We start from the raw sequence: 9,663 nt of genomic DNA, 5'->3' as shown, positions 1-9,663 counted from the left end.
CAATGAATGCATTGATTGAGGAAGAGATGAGAATGAACTTGATCCGGAGGATTGCAATATCTCTTGATCCCAATGTTTATTTTATTTTTAGTTCTTACATTTACTTTTCTACACTTTATTGCTTTCTTTATTTTTATGCCATTTACACTTCCTGCTATTCATCATCCAAATCTGTACTGTCTAACTGGGATAATCAATTAACCATTGATTGCTTAATCCGCTAATCCCTGTGGATTCGACCTCACTCTATTGTGAGTTTGTTATACTTGTTGAAGGGAAATTTGTTGAGAGACAAGTTTTCATGCATCATCGGTTGCGAGCCAACCTTTACGAGAGGTTGGTCGCTCTAACGTCGTCCAACCAGGGTAATACAGCTCGGTCCAGGGTATGAACACATAGGTAATGCAGTAAAGAAAATATGCATTATGCAAGAATAAAGAGTAAGAAAAGTAATGGAAACTTAAAAAAAGAAATACTAACCACCATACACCAAATTTCCTCATTCTTTCTGTGTCCTTGTTGCCCTCTTCATCTTTATTTTTGGTCTTAATTGCAACACCAAACTTGGAGTTTGACCATGTATAGATTGGTGAGCACCAAACTTAGGGTTTGGTCATGCTATCAAGTAGTGAAGAGCATGGAGGAACGTAGAATGCTAAGTATGTGTGGCGTTAGGCGATTGGATGCATGAATAAATATTTTAGCAAATTTTTTGTTATTTTTATTTTTATCTTTGAAATGTGATGCCTAAACGAAATAAGAAAATAAAAAGATGCAGAAAAATAAACATGATGATTAAAGTGAAGATGCATGCAGAGGAGGAGGGGGAAGAAGAATAATGCAGGAATTGAAAAACGAAACCGAAAGAGAAAAGTAAAGACTAACCAAAGTTAGGTTGCCTCCCAATAAGTTCTCTTTTATCGTCATTAGCTTCACGTTGCATCCCGTAGGTTGGGATTAGGAGGCTTGAGGAACTTCATGGCACACTTCAGTGCCATCCATGTTAATGCATGCATTCTTCATCTTCATGTCAATTCTCTTTTTGATACATGCTACTAACTATTCTATGAATGTCCAAGCTTCCTCTATTGTTTGCTTTTTATTGAGCCTCCAGCCCATCCGTCAAGCACAACTTTGTAGTCTCTAGAGATCCTATCATAAAAGTATAAAAATAGGATCTCCTTGGGTATGTCATGTTGTGGATCTTTCTCCAGTAGCTCTTTATGCCTCTTCTAAGAGTCATGGAATCTTTCACCACCTTTTTTAGAGAAACATGCAACTTCTTTCCATAATTGTCCCACATTGACCTTCTCCTCCAGCGTTTCTTCATTAGCTTCTAGCACTAAAGGTTGATGGTCTTCAAGAGTATCAAAGAGTAGTCATTTTTCAATGGTCTCTTCTACTAAGACATTAATCAGATTAATCTATATGCAATTCTCTGCTTCACAAGGGTGTTTCATGGTTTTGAAGACCTTAAAACTCAATTGCTCATAATGGCCTCTTAATGTTAATTCTCCCCTTTGAACATCTATGAATGCATGTCCAGTGGCTTAGAAATGCCTTCCTAGAATGATAGAAGCATTATCACTCTCCTCCATGTCAAGAACCACAAAATCTGCAGGGAATATAAAACCCCTACTTTAACAAACAAGTTTTTCATCATTCCATGAGAGAGCTTTATTGACCTATGAGCTAATTGGAGGGAGACTTAACTTTTTCTATTTGCATATTCTTCATCATGGACAGTGACATTAAGTTGATACTTGCTCCTAGGTCACATAGTGCTTTCCCAATAGTAATGTCTCCAATAGTGCATGGGATTTGAAAACTCCATGGGTCCTTTAATTTATGAGGCAACTTCCTTTGAATAATAGCACTACATTCCTTGGTGAGGATCACATTTTCATTTTCCTTGAGGGTCTATTTCTTGGTTAGAAACTACTTCATGAATTTTGCATAAAAAGGCATTTGTTCGAAGGCCTTTACAAATAGAATATTGATTTGTAGCTTCTTGAACAACTCTAGGAACTTGGAATATTATTGCTGCTGAGTCTTCTTTTACAACCTTTGTAGGAATGGAATTCTAGGTGCATACGTTCTCTCCCTTGTGGTGTCTTTTGGAGATTCAGGTGGTGGTGTATAAATATTTTCTTGTTGCCTATTTTTCTCCTCTGATGGTTCTTCTTTTCTTTTGTTTACTGTTTACTCCTTGTCAACCATTTTTTCACTTCTCAGATTGATAACTTTGCACTTCTTTCTAGGATTTAGAATTGTATCACTTGGGAAAGAGTTTGGGGTATTCTCTGCCTATTGCTTGGAAATTTGACCCACTTACATCTCCAAATTCTTTATAGAGACCTCTTGATTCTTGAAGTTGGCTCTTGTCTCCATTATAAAATCCTTGGTTTGTTGCATGAATTCTTTGGAAAAGGCTTCTGAAAATTTTGTGATTGTGTTGAGGATGACCCTTGTTAATATGGAGTGTTGAAATTCCTCCGGCCTTGATTTCTCTACCCAAAATTTGGATGGTTCTTCCAACCTGGATTATATGTCTTTGAGAATGGGTCATTTTGTGTATTTCTTGAAAACTTGCCCATATAATTCACTTGCTCCTGAGAGAGTTGATCGTCTTTCAATAATTGACAATCTTCATCTTGATGAGTTCCTCCAAACAAGTTACATGTAGTGGTTTATGTCCTTACAATCGAGACATGTATGTTACCCAGTTGTTTAGTGAGTGAATTGATTTGTTGAGATATGACTTTGTTTTGTGCCAAGAGAGCATCTAGTGTGTCTAGCTCCATGACTTCTTTCTTTACTATTCTCTCATTAGCATACATGTAGTGGGTATTAGTCACTGTCTCTATTAACTCTATAGCTTCTTCGGGTGTTTTCCAGCACAATGATCCTCTAGTTGAAGAATCAATTAACGTTTTGGAAGCTTGAGATACTCCATCACAGAATTTTTGTTGTTGCAACCATTTAGGGAAAGCATGATGAGTACATTTCCTTAGCATCTCCTTATATCTCTCCCATGCCTCACAAAGTTATTCTCCCTCTTTTTGAGTGAACGTGTGAATGTCATTCCTCAACCTTGCTAGCTTTTGAGGAAGAAAGTACTTGGTCAAGAACATATTCACTATCTTTTCCCAAGTTGCTATACTTCCCAAAGGTTGAGATTGTAGCCACTGTTTGGCTCTATCCCTTAAACAAAATGGAAACAACCTCAATCTTATAGCTTTGGAGGAAACTCCATTGCTCTTGATCGTGTCATATATTTACAAAAAATTGGATACATGCATATTCGGTTCCTTTTATGGATTGTCACTAACTTGGTCTTGCTATGCCAATTGAATAAGAGAAGGCTTCAACTCAAAGTTGTTGGCCTCAAGAGCAGACCTCATTATGCTACTACCACAACTGTCGGTGGTAGGAGTGATAGAATCTCCAAGAGTCCTCCTTGAATTTTTAAAAATCCTAGAATTCTTGAATGCTGGAACCATGAAAGTGGAGTGCTTCGGAGGCAGTAATTTTTAATTGGAAGAAATAAATGGTGGAGAATGTCTAGGGTTTCAGAAATGTTCATGTTTCCAGGGTAATTACCCTTTGTTAACATAGTTCAAAAGCATGAAAATCTCTGTTAACGACGAATCTTAAGTAATCAATTTTTGATGTCTCAACTCATCGATTTCTTCCCAATTAACCAACCTCCAATGTATTGGTCAATCGATTAATTAAAAAGGTTAAGTGCAAAATCTGATTCAGTTCCTCATAAGATTCAAAAGTAGTCCTTAGGTCAAATTATACTTCACGAATCCAAGCTAGTCCTGTCCGATTGAGTCTTATAAGAAAACACAATTTCAAGAATTGTCCTAATCCAAATTATATGTCACATATTTAAAACAAGGAAAATTGAAAATCATGCATTGTGTCGCACATTTAGAAAATCACTATTTCTAGTCGATTTAAAAAGTCATCTGAAGAAGTTTTCAAACACAATTTGAATATCAGTTCTGTTGAATTAGTAAACAAATCCAAAACAGAATTAGCACACCTGTTGATGCTACTAATCCTTTAGTGATGAAGAACGAAATACTCAATCATGAAACAGAACAATGCAATACTTTAACACAACAGAAAATTTAGATTAATTAACTATCAAAACATGAACAGAGCTCTTAACCCTTTGACAAAGGTTTAGTGACTCATGGTGGGTGGAAAATCAACAATGAAATTGTCACGAAGGAACTAGGTTATGGCTGTGAATGTAATTCACTTATTTTTTACCTAGGTTTCCTCTAATTCAAATTCTAAATCCTAATCTTATCTTAATTAAAATAATTATGATAACCTCTAATTAATTCAAATTCTAGAATTCAAAATAGAATTAAATCAAATTCAAAACTAATTAATTATAGAATCTTCTTCGATCTTCAATTTGAAATCAAATATTTGAAGCTGGGCCTTGGAGAATATAACAATGGAAGCATACTAGAATATGCATTTTGAACTAGGCATGGCACGCCCTTTATTGCTCATGGCACGCCTGGATTGGGCTTGCTCCCAAGATCACTAGCGTGCCACGTCTCTGTTTGAATGTCCTCCCAGGGGCTTGATTCTTTACTAGCATGGCACGCCTCCCTTGTCTCATGGCATATCTCGCTTGATGTCCATAGGGCGTGGCACACCCCTGCTTGGGTGTGGCACGCCTATGCATTGTACTCCAGGGCGTGGCTTTGCATGACTTGATTATACGTGACCGGCTCTTGATTCTTCATGTAATGCTTTGTCTCTTGATTAACCTTTATTTACTACTTGATTTGCCTCCTTTTAATTATATTTCCTTGAAAACACTTAGCAAACACCTTAGTAGAAAAAGATAATTAAAAGTAATGATATTATAAGCTGAAACTATAATTAAACCTAAGAAAACAAGAAATAAAAGCAAGAAAAAAAATGACAGATGCGAACGCATCACTGAATTAATGTCACATATTCATAAACTAGTCATCCTTGACAATTGAAAATTATGAGAATGAGTTTCACGCTAATTCCGATATTAAATTTTCGAAAGTAATGACAGAATCCAAAATAGAATTGGAATATTTTTGAATACTTCTAATCATTAAAGAATGAAGAGCGAAACTCAATCTTGAAAACATATTAATGCATAAATCAAAATAAAAGAAACAATTAGATCACCAATGTAATGATCCAATTTTTAGTATGTCGAGATCATATTGAAAACTGAGTGCTACCAACTTGTTTTCCTAATTATTATCTATTATTTACTATATGAGCCTGATTCGTTGTTAAAAGTGTAGTTATTTTGTGAGGTACTTTTTTTGAAAATATTTGGATTAATAAATGGAATCTTCGATAATTGATTCACAAATAATAACAGATAAAACAGTTATAAATAACGATATTTATATATGTAACGGCCTAGCCTCGAAGCAACGACGCTTTTTCGGGATCAAACAGAATTTGTATGGAATTTTTAGGAATTTCAGTGCATGTAAGCACCTCTACTGTACAGGTATGGCATCATCAAGCTGCTGAGTCAGCAGCTTGACTGCACCAGACACCTCTCCTGATCTAAGCAGGCACGTCGTGAAAAGTTGCATTTTTGAGCCACTTCGAGTCCAAATTTCAAAATTCTAATTTCCGTGGTTAGTCTCTATGTGACAAGCCGGTCTAAAATTTCGAGAGAAAATTATATTAATATAATATTTATATATTATTATTTTATTTGGAATGTTATATTATTATTTCCTCTGCTGTGGTTAACGTTGATCTATGTTTAGTAATATAATAACTAAGCTAGAAATCTACCGGTAATGGATAATGCTGGTATTCTTAGATGAACTTGGCAATGCTAATGCTTCATCATATATCTTTTATTCTCATGATTATCTTGTTACTAGTATCATTTATACTAGTAAAGCTCATGCTTATCCTTTAGTAGTGTAATTTGATGTGTCTAGTTTTAGTAATTATCTTCAGAATGATATTTTATTATTAAATTCTGATGACTCAGCACCCTATGACACGTGGCTCTCCTGGGGATAGCCATCACATGTTTTCTTTCTTACTCTTCAAGCAAAGGTTTCTTAAGGGAAAAGTAAGAAACACGTGTGTTTTAATACACCTAGCTTTAATAATTATCCTTTCTTGAGATATTTTTATACCAAAATTTTGGATAATGCTTATCCTAACACCATGAGTCCCTAGAATCATCATTACCATCACCTTTTCTTCCAAGGCAAGCCCAAATTCGAAAATCTCAAGAGAGAAAAATGGAAGAACTTTCATGAAAACTTCCATGAACACTTGAGCTTCAACCTCCGTTCTTTCTCAAACTAAAACCCCTATCAAAGATCTAATCCAACCAAAGTGTTCACCTCTTCCTCCTCTTCATTTCTATGTCATTTTTCATAGAGTAAATCAAGGTATGATGGCTACTCCTCTTCCATGAAGTTTCAGCCATGGTGGAGAAATCAAGCTAATGATATTTTCTTCATGTTTTCTCTTAGGATCTCTTGTTCACTCACCAAAAGCTCTAAGAAAACGTGATTTCTAGCTGTCTTAAGGTGAGAAAAACCTTCTTTTCATCATCATGAAGCTTCAACCTTCATGGATCATATGGTTCTAAAGTTGTTTTTTATGTTAAAATAGGCGTAAAATTACTTTTGGAAGCTTGTTCTTGGTTCAGTTCTTGGCAGCTGTAAAGGAGGTAAGGTATGATAAATTAATCAATGATTGGCTGTGTTCTTGAGGTGTGAAATAAGATCTTATTGCTTGAGGCTTGAATTTGAGTGTTTGTTTGATGGTTTGAACATGAGATCTTGTTGTTTAATGCTTGAAAATCAAGTTGTTGATGATATTTGATGTTTATTTTATGTGTATTTGATGGCTGAAACGTTGCTCTGGTTTGAAAAAAATCGGGTAAAAATTGGTTATCGAAATGATTGAAAAACCAGGTGAAAATCAAGTGAAAATCCGATGAACTTTTGAAAAAAATGATTTTTGGTTGTTGAAAAACAAGAAGAACATTTGGTTTTGATTATCTGGGGTCAAAAAATAATTATTAAAAAGTTTGGAGTTAAATGTTTATTAAGAAAAAGTTGAGCGGCCAAAATTCAAATATTAAAAGTTAAGGAGGTCAAAATGCAATTTCCAAAACGTTCGGGGGTCAAAATGTAATTTTTGAAACTTGAATAAAATATTATTATTTAAATATTAAAATATTAAAATATTATTTTATTAATAATATTATTTTGTTAATAATAATAACATATTAATCAAAAGGTAGTTTGATGAGTGGATATTTTATACGCTTTTTGGCATCATCTTCATATAGCTTTTAGCATATTTTATTTAAATTTATTATATTTCATAGATTTTAGTGTAAAATTCATATTTTTTGGATTCTACTATGAGTTTGTGTGTTTTTATGCAATTATACCTTTACTTTCTTGCTAAAAATGAGGAGTTGGAGCAAAAGTCTAATTCAGAGGTAGAGAAAGCACTACAGATGCTGTCAGGATCTGACCTCCGTGCACTCGAAAGAGCTTTTCTGGATTTACAGAAGTCCACATAGAGCGTTCTCAATGGCTATGAAAAGTTAACATCCAAGGCTTTCCAGAAATATATAATAGTCCATACTTTGCTTCATAATTGAAGGTCCAAAACTAGCGTTCAATGCCAGCCATCTACCCTAATCCAGGCGTTGAACGCCCACAAGGGAGTAGCCATCTACCCCAAGCAGGCGTTCAACACCAAGGAGCCACCATAGCTCGTAGACACACTCAAGGCTCAGCCCAAACACTCACCAAGTGGGCCCTGGATGTGGATTTTCACACTAAATGACTATTTTACCCTTCTTATGTAATCCTTAGTTATTAGATTAGTATTTAAAGGAGAATATCACCCTTGTTTAAGGACCTTCGATCTCTTCTGGCATATTTTCGAATTCCATTGTGTTTTTCTATCAGTACGAGTCACTAAACCTCCTAGGTTAAGGCTAGGAGATCTGCTGAGTTTTATGGATTAATAAAAATACTACTATTCTATTCTCAATTCGTGTTTTGATTCTATTCTAGGATGTATCTTCGTTCTTCATCCTTAAGAATGTATTGAACCGGCACAAGGTTATTTCATTCTACATGGGTTCGGAGTGAGTCTTTCATCGAACAACAATGAACCACTAGCTTGATCATACATTTCTTAGACGGCTAATCCACGACTTCGTTGGGGACTTCTCGAGACACCAGTTCAGCCGAGGCTTTGGGAGATTAGAGTTTTTGTGGTAAAGGCTAGAACCACAAGGCGCTGCACTCCCTTATCCGGAAGATCCGACCTTTTCTGTGGAATTTTGAGTAGAATCATCAAGGGGAATGAACTGCAGGAGCTTCACCCTCAATCAGACTGGATCTGCAGTAACCCTGGGGTTCAGCACTGGAGGAGAATCGGCGACCTCTTAAGAAAGGCATTGATCACACACAGCCTGCCATAGAAGAAATCATTCACAGTTGGAGTAGATAGTAAGACTAGAGTAATTCAGTGAAATAAAGCATCTCTGAAGCCTTAACTATCTTCTTATCACTGGTTTCACTCAATTTAACTAATTTCATTCTTATTTTACTTTTATGCATTTTAAACAAACAAACAACTTTTCTATTCGCCTGACTAAGATCTACAAGATAACTACAGCTTGATTCAAATCACAATCCTTGTGGGATCGACCCTAACTCACTTAGGTATTACTTGGATGACCCAGTGCACTTGCTGGTTCAGTTGTGCGAAGTGTAATTCCGTGCACCATGTTTTTGGCGCCGATGCCGGGGATTGTTCGAGTTTGAAAAAACTAACGGATTATTTTGTTGCTTAGATTAGGTATTGTTTTTAATTTTGTTTGAGTCTTTTATTTTCTTTTTCGAAAAAAAAAACATTCAAAACATTTTCAAAAGCCTTTTCTTTTCTTTGTTTAATCTTTGTTTTTGGTTTGAGTTTTTTATTCTTGTTCTTGTTGAATTTCGAAATTTCTTGTCTTTCTTTCCAAAAATTTTCAAAATTAGTGTCTTTTTTTTGAGTCTTTTATTAATCTTTAAGTTTGGTGTCCTTATGAGTATTTTTCTTTAAAAATTTTCGAAAGTAGTGTTCTTGGTTTTCAAAACTTTTAAGTTTGGTGTCCTTTCAATGTTCTTGTTTTCTTTTGATTCTTTGAGTTTCGTTCTTGGTGTTCTTTTTTATCTTCAAAGTGTTCTTGTTTTTCTTTTTGTTTTGATCTTAAAATTTTTAAGTTTGGAGTCTCTTTGTGTTTTTCTCTTTAAATTTTCGAAAAGTAGGTGTCTTAGATCTAGAAATTTTAAGTTTGGTGTTATTCCGAGGGTTACCTGAAACTGAAGGTCGATCTCGGACGAGATCTTCTGTGTCGGTCGGAGCAGCTGTGTCCGACCTGGGAGAATTGGAGATGCTGTTGATCCATGATCACCGGAGGGTGGTGGTACCTCCAAGAGACTCCGATGCTTAAGTTAGCACGTGCTTTAGGCAGGTTTTTTGTGTAGAATTAGAGTATGAGTTATACTTGGGTGCTCCAGTGTATTTATAGTAGTGTAGAGTGACCTCTGATAAGATAAGTTAGTTATCTTATCTTATCTT

The 9,663-nt window shown here is 35.3% G+C and overlaps 1 non-coding gene across 1 annotated transcript; it reads left to right on the top strand.

Moving 5' to 3' along the window:
- The first annotated feature begins 2,988 nt into the window (after positions 1-2,988).
- On the top strand, positions 2,989-3,095 carry LOC130984296 (small nucleolar RNA R71). Its single transcript, XR_009088239.1, has one exon. It is a non-coding gene; the product is annotated as a small nucleolar RNA R71 (small nucleolar RNA).
- The last annotated feature ends 6,568 nt before the right edge of the window (positions 3,096-9,663 follow it).

Source organism: Arachis stenosperma, chromosome 5 (genome assembly GCF_014773155.1).
Source record: "Arachis stenosperma cultivar V10309 chromosome 5, arast.V10309.gnm1.PFL2, whole genome shotgun sequence".
Taxonomy (NCBI): Eukaryota; Viridiplantae; Streptophyta; class Magnoliopsida; order Fabales; family Fabaceae; genus Arachis; species Arachis stenosperma.
The sequence above is the reverse complement of the archived record's forward strand: the minus strand, read 5'-3'. Positions and strand labels throughout refer to the sequence as shown.